Raw genomic sequence first — 11,260 nt, 5'->3', positions numbered from 1 at the left:
ATTTAGTTGTTTCAATGTTAAAGCTTTTGTGAGATTAATTGAATATTGACACATATCAGTCAAATTAAAAACCTCACTGTATTGGAAGCATTTTTCTTTACTTGGACATTGCCTGAGCTACATTAATAACATGTCCTCCTAGTCACAAAAAGTCAGACTACAGTATTTAAAATAGTAGTAAAAAGAAATGTTAGACAAAAGTCATGGTAAAGTATGTTGAATAAAAGTCCTAGTATAGTATGACAAAAAATATATATATGAATGTCTAGGAGTTCAATGTTCTGCAAAATCTTTTTAGAAAACAGATGGATGTCATTTGTTCTAAAACCTTCTTGCAAATGTTGCGTCCCTCACATTTGAATAAAGTTTAGATCTTGACGCAGAAATGTAAAACGGTACATAACAATACAATACAAAAGTCAATGTATAGTATTCCACCAAAAAGTAGGGATGGCTGACGCGAAACTGACGTTCCGAAGCTTTGTCGAGATCCCAAAGCGCAGATGTTTCGAAACGCTGATCCGAAGCGCGATTCAAAACACCCAGGTCACGTGACCAGGGTTCTAAATTAGCACCGTTTACCAGCCAAATGCTGGTGAAATATGCAAGTGGCTGGTAGATTTGCTTCACTCACCAGCCAAAAAACCCAATGGTAATCTATTGAATGGCTGGTAATATTTGAACATTCATTAGCCATTTGGCTGGTAGACGAAAAAGTTAATTTTGAAGCCTGCACGTGACTACGGCTAAATGAAGCTTCGGAGTGTTTCACAGGTGGCATGGTCCGCCGAATCAGAGTTTGATTGACAGGGTCTGGAGCAGACCACACAATCGCACATCTGTATAAAAGTGAAGTCAATACATCTTGACCTCTTGGGTTTTTGTGAGATGAGTTTGATTTTGAGATAGCGGATTTTTGGTGATATAGTGACATTTATAGTGCGATTTGTTTAGTTATATTTAGGCTTACATTTAAATTTACACATTGACTGATAGGCTAGAGACAGACAGAGTATACATACAGTGACACATTAATAGATAGATACATATATAGCTACATAGATAGATAGATAGATAGATAGATAGATAGATAGATAGATTGATAGATAGATTGATAGATAACAATGGAAGCTCCGTTTTCATTTTCATTCAGAGCCACAAATGTCAACATCAGGCCCATCATAATCAACATCAACACCAGTAGAAACACAGGACAGTTTATGGGAACGTTTTGATGATCGTATCCGTGAAACCAAGATGATACACAATGCTACAGCTGATGCCACAGTGGAAGAGAAAAAATACCTCAACTATGCGTTTTTGCCCAGAACTCCTGATCCCCTAACTTACTGGAAAGAGAGAGCAGTAATCTTTCCTCATTTGTATGTCCTTGCTAAAAAATATCTTTGCATGCCAGCAACAAGTGTCCCTTGTGTGAGGATTTTTTCAAAGGCTGGAGACATTATCTGTAAAAAAAGAAGTAGGCTAAGTCCTTCCACAGCAGAGAAATTCATATTTTGGAAAAAAAATCTATAAAAAAGTGAAACATTGTGGCTTGATTTTTTAATATTTCAATGATAATAAACTGTTTATTGTGGACAAATGCCTCTGCCAAGAAACATGCACAGACATAACATGTTTCAGATTATTCATAAATAGGCCTATATGTATAAAAAAACACATTATCCGTGTCTTTTCCCGTCTGTTGTCCTGCAGATAACACAAACAAACACCTGGTGATGTGCTGTTTGGATGCTCGCATAAGAAAACAGCAGAAAATCTTCTGTTATTGTGGCCTCCATGTTTTCACCACCTGATGCTCTCGGCTACGGCCAACCGTTGGTGGCAGTCATGCAAAAAGTTGTTATGCCAAACGCCAATATAACAGAAGAAGAAGAACACGCATCCCGACCATGTGAACGCTGCCAGTTGGAAAAACAACGTAACCAGGGGGGCGGTGCCTGTTATTCCGAGGTGGCATGAACGCACCATCTCTCCAGGTGATTGAGATGATTGCTTTCCACCTGTGCTTGGAGTTGACCAATCAGCATTCAAGGCAGCCAATAAAAGGAGCTCCCCCTGAGGAGAGTCAAGTCTCTCTGCACACTACTCTCTGATTGCTGATGTCCCTGCTGGTTGACGTTTTGTGTTTAGACTTGTATGTGGTTGGAGGTTGAGGACCTTAGGTAAGTTGGGGTACCCTGTACATTTTAACACACACATTAACTAGTGGTGGGCAGATCGAGGCTTCGTAAAGCAATGAAACAGTTGAAGCAAATGTGCCATATTGTGTCGAGGCTTCGAAACAATCCGCAACCGTCTCAACGATGACACCTAGTGGTCACTTGCAGGTGTTGCTCTGAAACAACCATGACAACGAGCCATTAAAAAAAATATGTGAAGCTTGTAGGCTCCTCACTGTGCATAATGTTTTTTTGGTCATGGAAATAAATGAATATTAATAAAAGAAATCAAGCCACAATGTCTCACTTTTTTATAGATTTTTATTCCAAAATATGAATTTCTCTGCTGTGGAAGGACTTAGTCTACTTCTTTTTTTACAGATAATGTCTCCAGCCTTTGAAAAAATCCTCTTACAAGGGACACTTGTTGCTGGCATGCAAAGATATTTTTTAGCAAGGACATACAAATGAGGAAAGATTACTGCTCTCTCTTTCCAGTAAGTTAGGGGATCAGGAGTTCTGGGCAAAAACGCATAGTTGAGGTATTTTTTCTCTTCCACTGTGGCATCAGCTGTAGCATTTTGTATCATCTTGGTTTCACGGATACGATCATCAAAACGTTCCCATAAACTGTCCTGTGTTTCTACTGGTGTTGATGTTGATTATGATGGGCCTGATGTTGACATTTGTGGCTCTGAATGAAAATGAAAACGGAGCTTCCATTTCTATCTATCTATCTTAATCTGTCTATCTATCTATCTATATATATATATATATATATATATATTTATCTATCTATCTATCTATCTATCTATCTATCTATCTATCTATCTATATATATATATATATATATATATATATCTTAATCTAGCTAGCTAGCTATATATGTATCCATTTACTAATGTGTCACTGTATGTATACTCTGTCTGTCTCTAGCCTATCAGGCAATGTGTAAATTTAAATGTAAGCCTAAATATAACTAAACAAATCGCACTATAACCGTCACTATATCACCAAAAATCCGCTATCTCAAAATCAAACTCCTCTCACAAAACCCCAAGAGATTGTGTGGTCTGCTCCAGACCCTGTCAATCAAACTCTGATTCGGCGGACCATGCCACCTGTCGAAACCCTCGTGAAACACTCCGATGCTTCATTTAGCCGTAGTCACGTGACCTGGGTGTTTTGAATCACGCTTCGGATCAGTGTTTCGAAACATCTGCGCTTCGGGATCTCAACAAAGCTTCGAAACGTCAGTTTCGCGTCAGCCATCCCTAACATTAACTTTAAATAGATACACAAGGTTTACTGGTTGGTGCCACCTGTGTGTGGTTTTGTTAAGCACTTTTTTAGAGAAGAAGGCAAGGTCTTTTGTTTGTGTTTAAAGAGCTAGAGGTAAGCTAGGCCTAGTGTTGTTGGATTAATTTAATTTTTTTTGGTAGACTTCTAGTCCCTCCTAACACGCTTTTGTGAACCATTTTTCATGTTGAGAATAACACTTTTTAATTTTAGATTTAACAATGACTCGGTCACTCATTCTTGATTGTCGTGTTGTCTTTTAAATGAGACGTAACAGTATGGCATGTCAGAAATCATGGTATAGTATATTGAAATAAGTCATAGTATATTGAAAAAAATCCATTGTATTGAAAAAAAGTCATGTTATAGTAGGTTTGAAAAAAGTCAGTATATTGGAAAATCTTAGTATAGTATTGAAAAAGTCATTGTATTGAAGCATGTTGAAAAAGTCACAGTACTAAAAGTCATAGTATAGCATGTTGAAGAAAAGTCATAGTATACTATGTGAAAGTCAAGACAGAGTATGTTGAAAAAGTCAAGACCTATTATGTCAAAAGTGAAAAAATCATAGTATAATATTCAAAAAGTCATAGTATAGTGTATTGAAAAAGTCATAGTATATTGTAAAATTCATAGTATTGAAAAGGAATGATAGTATAATATTGTATTTCCTTGTTCCTTTTTAGTGGGTGTAACCAACGAGGTGAAATCAGAGCTGACCGGCCCCGTTGACTGCAGAAACACATGCTGTTCAGAACAGGCGTTGTCACTGAGAACAGAAATGGCGCAGAAAGGAGTTCAGCTGGACAGGGAGACCTTCTCTTGTTCCATCTGTCTGGATCTACTGAAGGATCCGGTGACTACTTCCTGTGGACACAGCTACTGCATGAACTCTATTAAAAGCCACTGGGATAAAGAGGATCATAAGAACATCCACAGCTGTCCTCAGTGCAGGCAGACGTTCAGACCGAGGCCTGTCCTGCTGAAAAACACCATGTTAGTAGATCACTGCTCATGATGTTTGTTGACCTGAACTGAGAATGAAAACTGACTATTTTATACCAGCTTGTGTTTCTTTAGTTGGGGAACATCATAATGAGGCTGGAGGTGTTGATCACAGTAAGACATCAGACACCTCAAACAGGACTTGATGGCTTTCAGTTTTCTCCCAGTGCAGACATCACAGGCTACATCTTCAGCTCCTGCATAGCAGTGATCAGCAGGAGCAGCTTGGAGTCCAGTCTTCTTCAGCTCCTCCACTGATATCCTGAAGGAGCGTCACCTAAAGAAACTCAAACATTTACACAACTAATGACAAGATGTCAAAGGACATCCCATAGTTTGACTGACAGCTGATCTCTGTTCAGTGGAGAAATGCCACACCAATCAGCTCTCAGCAACCAACATGGAGACTAAATAAGCTGAATAGTGGTTCCATTATAGTTATTATAGCTCTGCTGATCTTCTTGTATGAGACTGCTACATAAATGTCTCCTCTCCACCTCCCAGTAACAACGTCCAGTCAGACTCTCTACTCAGGACCTGAGGCCAGACAGCACATGTGTCAAACTCGAGGCCCGCGGGCCAAATCCGGTACCTTGCAGGGTATGATCCGGCCCGCATATCAATTTAGGTTCACAAAACATTTTGGCCCACCTAGTTTTTGTCACTTTTTCTGATTGTTTTTGGGCGCTTCTTTTCTCTGATGGCTGAGGAACTTTCTCCTGACTTCTTCAGGACTTTGTCGACCAAACTGTTAGTGAGAAGACTATATGACACATGTCAAATATTATACTTTTTCAATAAAATAAAAGCCTATCAATAAACTAAACCTGTCTGGCCATTGATGTGATTCTTATTTTCCAGTGTGGCCCTCTGGGAAGTAGAGTTTGACACCCCTGCCATCCAGTGAATCTGTCTGGGTGACTAGAATAAAGCTGATGAGTTTCTTTAGGTGACTCCTTCCTGTGTCTGTTTAGCCATGGAGGCTATCACTGATCAGGATGATGTTTGTTGACCTGACCTGAGAATGAAAACTTCTCTGCTCCTTAAATGTTGTGCATTAAATTACTTAAATGCATGTATTTGTATGTTTCTCTTCCACATCATGGGTATAAGAGAGAAATCACCAGATCTCCTTTATCCTCTATACTTTGTAATTTGTAAAGAAATCCATAATCACATGTATCTGTGCATCCTGATGATCAATAAGATTAATCATTGTCCTTATCATAGCTGAGATTTAAACAAAAATCAGACTTTACTGATGGGATGTGAGCACAAACTGAAGGTTTACATGATGAATAAACTAACATGAACAAAGTATTTTCTTCTTGTCTTGATTCCAGTCTCTGTCCTGTCTCCTTTTCTCTCTCTAAAGAGAACCTGGTCACACAGAAACTAGCAGTTTTCTCTCTTGTTGCTTACATTTTCTTTGTGCAATGAGTCCATAAATAAATTTATAACAGACATAAAAGTCCTGACACACTTAAGATAACACATATTGTTTAGTTTATTCTTTACATTTGGTTAAACATATTTCCATGATATTTTTCTCACAATTCAAGAAATCGGACATTTTAACTGAGCCTCAACTCTCAAATTCCCAAATACTGTCACACGTGGTGGTAAATGTCACACCACTAAAAGTCCAGAATCAATCTGTGGACTTCTTTAAAATATAGTCGGTTATCTGTTAACGATCGCTCACACCTCAGACCTATTTAAAACTCCTGACAGATTCTAGTTTTTTTTTTTACTTTTGACTATACTACGACTTTTTATGACTTTTTTCAACATACTATATTTTGACTTTTTAATAATTTTTTCGACAAACTATACTATTACTTTTTGTCTTTTTTCGACATATTATACTATGACTTTTTATCACTTTTTTCGACATACTATACTATGACTTTTTAATTATTTTTTTGACATGCTTTACTATGACTTTTTTCGAAATACTATACTGACTTTTTAATTATTTTTCGACATACTATACTATGACTTTCATTTTTTTCAACATACTATACCATGACTTTTTTATGATTTTTTCAACATACTATACTATGACTTTGTAATTATTTTTTCGACATGCTTTAGTATGACTTTTTTCGACATACTATACTATCACTTTTTAATTATTTTTCGACATACTATACTATGACTTTTTATGACTTTCGTCGACATGCTATATTGTGACTTTTTTGTTATACTATGACTTTGAAAATTATTGTTTCAACTTACAATACTATGAATTTGATACTTTATTTCTCTTTTCGACATACTATACTGACTTTTTATGACTTTTCAACATACTATATTGTGACTTTTTAATTATTTTTTTGACATACTATACTATGACTTTTGATTTAGTTTTTCAACATGCTATACTATGACTTATGATTTAGTTTTTCAACATGCTATACTATGACTTATGATTTAGTTTTTCAACATGCTATACTATGACTTATGATTTAGTTTTTCAACATACTATACTATGCCTTTTTATGACTTTTTTTGACATACTATACTACGTTTTAAGACTTTTTGACATACTACACAATTTATTTTTTCGATATACTATACTAGGACTTTTTTCGACATACTATGCTATCACTTTTTAATAATTATTTTTCTACATACTATGCTATCACTTTTTTCATTATACCATGACTTTGAAAATTCTTTTTTCGACATACTATGCTATGACCTTTTATCACTTTTTTCGACATATTATACTATGACTTTTTATCACTTTTTTCGACATACTAGACTGTGACTTTTTGTCTTTTTTTGACTATACTCTGACTTTAAAAAAAAAATTACGACATACTATACTACGACTTTTTATTACTTTTTCGACATACTATACTATGACTTTTGATTTAGTTTTTCAATATACTATACTATGACGTTTTATGACTTTTTCGCCATAATATACTACGACTTTTTAATTATTTTTTCGACATACTATACTATGACTTTTTAATTATTTTTTCGACATACTATACTATGACTTTTTAATTATTTTTTCGACATACTATACTATGACTTTTTAATTATTTTTTGACATGCTATACTATGACTTTTTTCGACATACTATACTGACATTTTAATAATTTTTTCGACATACTATACTATGACTTTTTTTTTTTTCAACATACTATACTATGACTTTTTTTTTAAATTCAACATACTATACTATGACATTTTTATGACTTTTTTCGACATACTATACTATGACTTTTGTTTTTTTAAATTCGACATACTATACTATGACTTTTTATGACTTTTTTCAACATACTATACTATGACGTTTTATGACTTTTTTGCCATAATATACTACGACTTTTTAATCATTTTTTCGACATACTATACTATGACATTTTAATTATTTTTTCGACATACTATGCTATGACTTTTTAATTATTTTTTGACATGCTATACTATGACTTTTTTCGACATACTATACTGACATTTTAATAATTTTTTCGACATACTATACTATGACTTTTTTTTTTTTTCATACTATACTATGGTATTTTTATGACTTTTTTTCATACTATACTATGACTTTTTTTTTTTTTAAATCGACATACTATACTATGACTTTTTATGACTTTTTTCGACATAATATACTATGACTTTTTAATAATTTTTTTTCGACATACTATGCTATCACTTTTTTCATTATACCATGACTTTGAAAAATCTTTTTTCGACATACTATGCTATGACTTTTTATGACTTTTTTCGACATATTATACTATGACTTTTTATCACTTTTTTCGACATATTATACTATGACTTTTTATCACTTTTTTCGACATATTATACTATGACTTTTGATTTAGTTTTTCAATATGCTATACTATGACGTTTTATGACTTTTTCGCCATAATATACTACGACTTTTTAATCATTTTTTCGACATACTATACTATGACATTTTAATTATTTTTTCGACATACTATACTATGACATTTTAATTATTTTTTCGACATACTATACTATGACTTTTTAATTATTTTTTGACATGCTATACTATGACTTTTTTCGACATACTATACTGACATTTTAATAATTTTTTCGACATACTATACTATGACTTTTTTTTTTTTCGACATACTATACTATGACTTTTTTAAAAAAAAATCGACATACTATACTATGACATTTTTATGACTTTTTTCGACATACTATACTATGACTTTTTAATAAATTTTTTTCGACATACTATGCTATCACTTTTTATGACTTTTTTCGACATACTATACTATGACTTATTTTTTTTCAACATACTATACTATGACATTTTTATGACTTTTTTCGACATACTATACTATGACTTTTTAATTATTTTTTCGACATACTATGCTATCACTTTTTTCATTATACCATGACTTTGAAAAATCTTTTTTCGACATACTATGCTATGACATTTTAATTATTTTTTCGACATACTATACTATGACTTTTTAATTATTTTTTGACATGCTATACTATGACTTTTTTCGACATACTATACTGACATTTTAATAATTTTTTCGACATACTATACTATGACTTTTTAATTATTTTTTGACATGCTATACTATGACTTTTTTCGACATACTATACTGACATTTTAATAATTTTTTCGACATACTATACTATGACTTTTTTTTCTGACATACTATACTATGACTTTTTTAAAAAAATCGACATAACTATACTATGACATTTTATGACTTTTTTTGGACATACTATACTATGATTTTTAATAAATTTTTCGACATACTATGCTACACTTTTTATGACTTTTTTTTTCGACATACTATATTATGACTTTTTAATTATTTTTTCGACATACTATATACTATGACTTTTTGATTTAGTTTTTCAATATACTATACTATGACGTACTTTATGACTTGCCATCATAATATACTCGACTTTTAATTATTTTTTCGACATACTATGCATATTTTTTAATTATTTTTTCGACATACTATACTATGACTTTTTAATTATTTTTTCGACATACTATACTATGACTTTTTAATTATTTTTGACATGCTATACTATGACTTTTTCGACATACTATACTGACATTTTAATAATTTTTTCGACATACTATACTATGATTTTTTTTTTTTTTTCAACATACTATACTATGACTTTTTTTTTTTAAATTCAACATACTATACTATGACTTTTTATGACTTTTTTCGACATACTATACTATGACTTTTTTTTTTTAAATTCGACATACTATATGACTTTTTATGACTTTTTTCAACTATACTATACTTGGAGCTTTATGACTTTTTTGCCATAATATACTACGACTTTTTAATCATTTTTCGACATACTATACTGTAATTTTAATTATTTTTTCGACATACTGCTATGACTTTTTAATTATTTTTGACATGCTATACTATGACTTTTTCGACATACTATACTGACATTTTAATAATTTTTTCGACATACTATACTATGACTTTTTTTTTTTCAACATACTATACTATGACATTTTTATGACTTTTTTCGACATACTATACTATGACTTTTTTTTTTAAATCGACATACTATTACTATGACTTTTAATGACTTTTTCGACATAATATACTATGACTTTTTAATAATTTTTTCGACTATACTAATGCTATCACTTTTTTCATTATACCATGACTTTGAAAAATCTTTTTCGGCATACTATGCCTATGACTTTTTATGACTTTTTTCGACATATTATACTATGACTTTTTATCACTTTTTTCGACATATTATACTATGACTTTTTATCACTTTTTTCGACATATTATACTATGACTTTTGATTTTGGTTTTTCAATATGCTATACTATGGCGACGTTTTATGACTTTTTACGCCATAATATACTCCGACTTTTTAATCATTTTTCGACATACTATACTATGACGATTTTAATTATTTTTTCGACATACTATACTATGACATTTTAATTATTTTTTCGACATACTATACTATGACTTTTTAATTATTTTTGACATGCTATACTATGACTTTTTCGACATACTATACTGACATTTTAATAATTTTTTTTTTACTGACTATATGACTTTTTTTTTGCGACATACTATACTATGACTTTTTTTAAAAAAATCGACATACTATACTATGACATTTTATGACTTTTTCGACATACTATACTATGACTTTTTAATAAATTTTTTCGACATACTATGCTATCACTTTTTATGACTTTTTTCGACATACTATACTATGACTTTTTTTTCAACATACTATACTATGACATTTTATGACTTTTTTCGACATACTATACTATGACTTTTTAATTATTTTTTCGACATACTATACTATGACTTTTTAATTATTTTTGACATGCTATACTATGACTTTTTATATATTTTTTCGACAATACTATGACTTTTTTCGACATACTATACTGACATTTTAATAATTTTTTCGACATACTATACTATGACTTTTTTTTTTTTTTCAACATACTAATACTTGCTTTTTTTTAAATTCAACATACTATACTATGACATTTTAATTATTTTTTCGACATACTATACTATGACTTTTTAATTATTTTTTCGACATACTATGCTATGACTTTTTAATTATTTTTCGACATACTAATGCTATGACTTTTTAATTATTTTTTGACATGCTATACTATGACTTTTCGGACTATACTATAATGACATTTTAATTATTTTTTCGACATACTATGTATGACTTTTTAATTATTTTTCGACATACTATGCTATGACTTTTTAATT

Source organism: Perca fluviatilis, chromosome 11 (genome assembly GCF_010015445.1).
Source record: "Perca fluviatilis chromosome 11, GENO_Pfluv_1.0, whole genome shotgun sequence".
NCBI lineage: Eukaryota > Metazoa > Chordata > Actinopteri > Perciformes > Percidae > Perca > Perca fluviatilis.
Note: the sequence above shows the minus strand (reverse complement) of the source record.